We start from the raw sequence: 5873 nt of genomic DNA on the forward strand, positions 1-5873 counted from the left end.
TTGAAGATCAAATTTAATAGTTCAATATGATAAAGTGTTTGTTTGGTGAGACAACACTGAGTCTGACAACAAGCCCTGAATCACACAGACAGTCAAATCAGTGGAAAACAAAGGAGCCGAATACTGACATGTTTAAAGATGATCTAACCCACATGCTTTATCTGCTGGCAGCTCATGTAGAGCTTGGTACAGGTCATGTGACATCATGAGCTTTGAGTCATCACTCTCAGCATCATCCACCTGATACAGATCACTCTGAACACACTTCAGTCATTTGCTGTAATGTTTCTGCCATAATTCTGTGATATTGTCGTTTCACAGATTCCTCTACAGTGAGATATTTTGCAGCAGCAGGACCAAAATAAAAACCTTTGAAGTATATTTTAAATGAACAATACAGCAGCTGTTATTTGTGACGTCTTCTTCTAGTGTCCATCTGTAGTCAGTGTTTGTCTTGTATTTGTCAGAGCTGTTAACCTGCCTGCTGACATCTTTGTTTCTTTATTAACTATATTTGACTTTTATCTGAACACCTACCTGAGCACTAAACAAAGAGTCTTAACTGTGTAAATCCTGTCTGTGCACTAAGTAAAAATAATCAGTACAAACAGTAACATGAGTTTAAATATCAAAATTTAAAACTCATAGATGTCTTTTTTTTTCATGTTATCACATTAAATAAAAACTGAAAAATAAGAAAAGGAAAATAAATTCAGTTTGGTTTGATCACAGAGAGAAAGGAAAATATTCAGTTCAGTTCTTCTTTTGGAAGTTTTAATATAAACGGAGATAAATGGTTGTCATGGAGATGAGATTTTAATGGTCTAAATCCTGGTGAATAAAATGATGAGCTAACATGAGCTCATTCAAAGGACAGAGAAACAAACTGACCTGCAGACCAGACAAACTTTGGTTGACTGTGATCAGTGTGATACTCTGGGTCTCCTCTTCCAGCTCTGCACACATATCCTGCTGTGTGTGTCTGTCCATGAATGATGTAGGAGTCCTGTGCAGTCCCACTGCCATCAGGTAGCAGCTCATAACTGTAGGATTTAGTTGAATGTTTTCAGATCAGGAACAGCTTTATACCAGTAGAAGCTCCATCCTGCAGACGGATGTTCAACCTCACAGTTCAGAGTTACTGAGGCTCCAGGACTCAGCCATGATGGAGACACAGTGAGGACAGGACGGGGTTCATCTGTTCAACAAAGATTTTCTCTCAGTGAACATGTAGTACAGTCTCTGAACAGTGAGCTCAGTTTATACAAAGAATAATAATCTCAGTCTATATGAACAGAAACACATTTTACAAAGTGTTCAAACAGCTTAAAGCAAACATGACTTACTGTCAGAAACTGTCAGTGTGACTGAATCACTCCACTCTGTTGTTTCATGCTGTGAACTTTTCATTCTGCCCTTACAGCGATAGTTTCCACTGTTGAATGATGAAGCAGAGCTAATCCTGTATTCATTTTGATTTAGGTTTTATGGTGCTGTTTGCTTCCCACTCATAATCCCACTCAGTGTCTCCTCCATGGATCTCACATCTGACAGTGATCGTCTCTCCTCTGTATATCTCAGACCAGTTTGGATACAGAGTCACAACAGGCCTGATTGAGACTGTTAATGTTCAAGAAAGTACAATAAAAACACATGAAAGACAAAAGGTTCAGTTACCATCAGATGTAGTGCTAGGAAGTTACATTTAAACTCACCAGTTGTGTCAATCCTGACTGACTGACTCACTCTGTGTAGTAAACTGGTTCTCCTCTTCCTCCTCTGCACCAGTAGAGTCCTCCCTCTGAGACACTGATTTGTCCATTTTCACAGGTTGATAAGATTTCCCATCTCTGTACCAGTAGTATTCCATCCATATGATGATGATGGGCTCACAGAGCAGGTCAGGGTCACACTGCCCCCTACTGGAACAGCTGTCCTATCAGCTCTCAGTTCAGGCTTTGGTTTCGCTGCAGTTCAGTTTAGAAGAAGAACATAAAAGTAAAAATGACTGAATCAGAACAATTTAAAGATGGAAACATGTAAATGATCAAATATCACAAAACCATAGTTGAGATAAAACAAACTGTGCCACACAAAATATTCTGTATTTCTGTTTTGATCAAAACAGTGAATTTGTTTTATTTACTTTTGTGTATTAATTTTTTAACATATATGCACATTTCAAATAATTAATTTGAAGCATGACTGAGTTTATTGATCAATAATGAGGAAGTAACCCAGGTCAATATGATCTGATTGTATTTTGAACATGTGAGAATTGCTCCTAAATGAGTGTGAGCAGTTATCGTTTCATTGGTGTTGTTTTTTACTTTTGTTTTGGTGTATTGGGATTTGGTGAGTAACAGTTGGTTTTCTTTGGTGTCAGTTAGCACGTTATGTCCTTGTTCTTTACTAAATCTGATGTTGAAGCCTCTGATAGCTAAGATGAGACCTAGTAAGGTTGTTTTATATTCTTTTGCTGTGGAAGCTGACATTTCCTGTCGCACAGATGTCTTTAGACCACACTAATACGCACAGTCAACTCTACCGCTGACATTACAGGGAGCAGTTTGGATGTGATTTCCAGCTGAGCTGTTAGGAATGCTGGAATAAGACTTCAGTGTTTGTGTTGCAAAACAGATCAGATTTATCAGCCGAGAGCAGATCTCAGAACTGAAATCTGAGACTGTTGAACCTCGATGGTTGATCCACGCCTAGGAGATCTGAACTTCCACTGAAATCATCTGTTCCTGCTGGATCAACTCATATTCCAGAGATCAGGAAACTGACTCACACTTCTGAACTGTGACACGACTCCACCATAAACTCTGTTACTGCGATACACAGAGGATTTAATCCAAGAACTGATTCCACACCAGACTGTGGAAGGTTTTCTCTGTAAATCTGTGGACAGCTGATTTTGTGCTTTCAGTGTTGTAATTCCATTCATTGTGTTGGTGTTGTGCTGGTAACTCACTGTGTTACTGATTATAACTAACCAGCCACTCTGCAGGTCTAGTGAGTGAACTGAGTCGACTAATATTGATTAATATTAATATGGCCTCTCTGTGTGAGGATCTAAACGTATTTATGTCTGTGAAGGTTCTCAGTCATCCAGGTCATCGTAGTCAAAGGAGCTTGCAAAGAAAAGCGTCTGGACTTCTTTAAGTTGCTTGAAGACGTTTCACCTCTCATCCGAGAAGCTTCTTCAGTTCTAAGGTCAAATGGTGGAGAGTCCCAGATATAAACCTAGTGGGAGTGACCCCCCACAGAGGGACAAAAGGACCCCCTGATGATCCTCTAATCGCCTGAGCCAAGGTGTGAAATTGGGTGTGGGACCCAATCAGCCAGAGTTTCGGGTGTGTTCATTGTGAAACCTGGCCCCACCTTATCATGCGAATTCCTGAGGTCAGATGGCCCAGGATGTGAGTGGGCGTTAAGGCGTCTGGGAAGGGGTCTCAAAACTGGATTATAGATGGCAGAGAGTTGGTGTCGTAAACCCCCGCCTCTGTTCAAAGATGGTCGCTCACAGTGGACATAGATGGCTTCTTTCACTCCTCTTTCAAACCATCTGTCCTCTCTGTCCAAAATGTGAACATTGGCATCCTCGAAAGAGTGTCCTTTATCCTTAAGATGCAGATGGACTGCTGAGTCTTATCCTGTGGAGGTGGCTCTTCTGTGTTGTGCCATGCGCTTGTGAAGTGGCTGTTTGGTCTCTCCAATGTAGAGGTCTGAGCATTCCTCGCTGCACTGTACAGCATACACCACGTATTCTACGCTAGATTCGACACAGCGAACACCATGAGACCGGACAGTGTGCGCACCGCGGATGACGTCAGTGCGCACACTGTGTCTGAGGAGGATGTGCGGAAGTGCTTCAGGAAGGTGAACGCACGCAAAGCTACTGGTCCGGACGGGATTCCCGGCCGCGTCCTCAAGTCATGCGCGGCTCAGCTGGCTGGAGTGTTCACACACATCTTCAACCTTTCCCTCTCTCTGTCTGTAGTCCCAGCCTGCTTCAAAATGGCCACCATCGTCCCTGTACCCAAATCCTCCACCATCTCCTCATTGAACGACTGGCGACCTGTAGCCCTGACCCCCATCGTGAGCAAATGCTTCGAGAAGCTGGTCAGGGACTTCATCCGCTCTGCACTACCCGACTCACTGGACCCTCTACAGTTCGCATACCGCCACAACAGGTCCACTGATGATGCCATAGCCCTGACACTACACACTGCCCTGTCACACCTGGAGAAGAGAGACACGTATGTGAGAATGCTGTTTGTAGATTACAGCTCAGCATTCAATACCATCGTTCCCTCGAAGCTGGACAGGAAACTGCAGGATCTAGGACTGAGCAGCTCCCTCTGCAGCTGGATCCTTAGCTTCCTGTCTGACAGACGCCAAGTGGTCAGACTGGGCAGCATCACCTCATCCCCCATCACACTGAACACTGGTGCTCCACAGGGGTGTGTACTGAGCCCTCTCCTATACTCACTCTACACCTACGACTGCACAGCCACTAACAACTCCAACATCATTGTGAAGTTTGCGGACGACACTACGGTGGTGGGTCTTATCACCAACGGTGATGAGACGGCCTACAGGGAGGAGGTCAGCGCCCTGACCCACTGGTGTCAAGACAACCATCTCACCTCAACGTCGCAAAGACAAAGGAGCTGATAGTGGACTTCCAGAGGTGCAGAGAAGTACACACCCCCATCACATCAGCGGCGCTGCTGTGGAGAGAGTGAGCAGCTTCCGGTTCCTTGGAGTACACCTGGCTGAGGATCTTACGTGGTCAGTACACACAAACAAACAGTGAAGAAGGCGCAGCAGCGCCTCTTCTTTCTCAGGAGACTGAAAAGATTCGGCATGAGCCCCCGCATCCTCAGGACCTTCTATCACTGTGCCATTGAGAGCATCCTCACTGGATGCATCACCACCTGGTATGGCAACAGCACCGCCTACAACTGCAAAGCTCTCCAGCGAGTAGTGCGGTGCTCTGAACGGATAATTGGAGGTGAGCTTCCCTCCCTCCAAGACATCTACAGGAAGCGCTGCCTGAGGAAAGCGGGGAGGATCATCAAGGACTCCAGTCACCCCAGCCATAAACTGTTCAGACTACTTCCATCAGGAAGGAGGTTCTGCAGCATCCGGTCCCGAACCAGCAGACTGAGAGACAGCTTCTTCCACCAGGCCATCAGACTGCTGAACACGTCATAGACACTTCAGCTTCACTACTGGAACTTTAACATTATGCACTCCACACTGTACAGTAATGCCACTGTTTTGCACATGTCTCAACTCTGTATTTTTATATATTTTATTTTTGTTTACTCTATTTTTTGTAAAATATGTGTACACACACACACACACACACACACACACACACAACGTAGAAAAATATTTAGTATACACATCCAGAAATGCATATACTATTATATATTGTACATATATTTATTAGTTTCAGATGTAGCCGTTCTTGTATTTTGCTTGTTTACATTATTGTATTTTGCACAACTCTGTTGCTTGTGAAGCTCGCACACAAGAATTTCACTCACATGTGCTGTACCAATGTACCTGCACATGTGATGTGACAATAAAAGTGATTTGATTTGATTTGATTTGATCAAAGTTTGAAGAGCAGCTGAAAGAAAGCTGGTTAACCCTGTAGGAGCTAACACAGGTTAACTTGTAGTTCACACAGGTAAGAGTTCAAACTAACCTGAACTAGACAGAGAGAGATATTTTTACATATTGTTGTTTAATTTTATTTAAATATTTTATTCTGGTTTTCAGATGCATAAATTAATGTAAACTGGAAACTGTTGTATATTTCTGTGTCTTCTGTTTCCGACCTACAAGTTCAA

General features: G+C 43.3%; 1 long non-coding RNA gene across 1 annotated transcript; it reads right to left on the minus strand.

The window, feature by feature from the left end:
- Positions 1–1493: 1493 nt before the first annotated feature.
- Positions 1494–1745, minus strand: LOC120742797. The gene is made up of 2 exons (XR_005697960.1): positions 1716–1745; positions 1494–1620 (listed from the first exon to the last, which is right to left on the minus strand). It is a non-coding gene; the product is annotated as an uncharacterized LOC120742797 (long non-coding RNA).
- Between the last annotated feature and the right edge of the window lie 4128 nt (positions 1746–5873).

The sequence above is a fragment of the Simochromis diagramma genome, unplaced genomic scaffold (assembly GCF_900408965.1).
Source record: "Simochromis diagramma unplaced genomic scaffold, fSimDia1.1 OVJJ01000388.1, whole genome shotgun sequence".
Lineage (NCBI taxonomy): Eukaryota > Metazoa > Chordata > Actinopteri > Cichliformes > Cichlidae > Simochromis > Simochromis diagramma.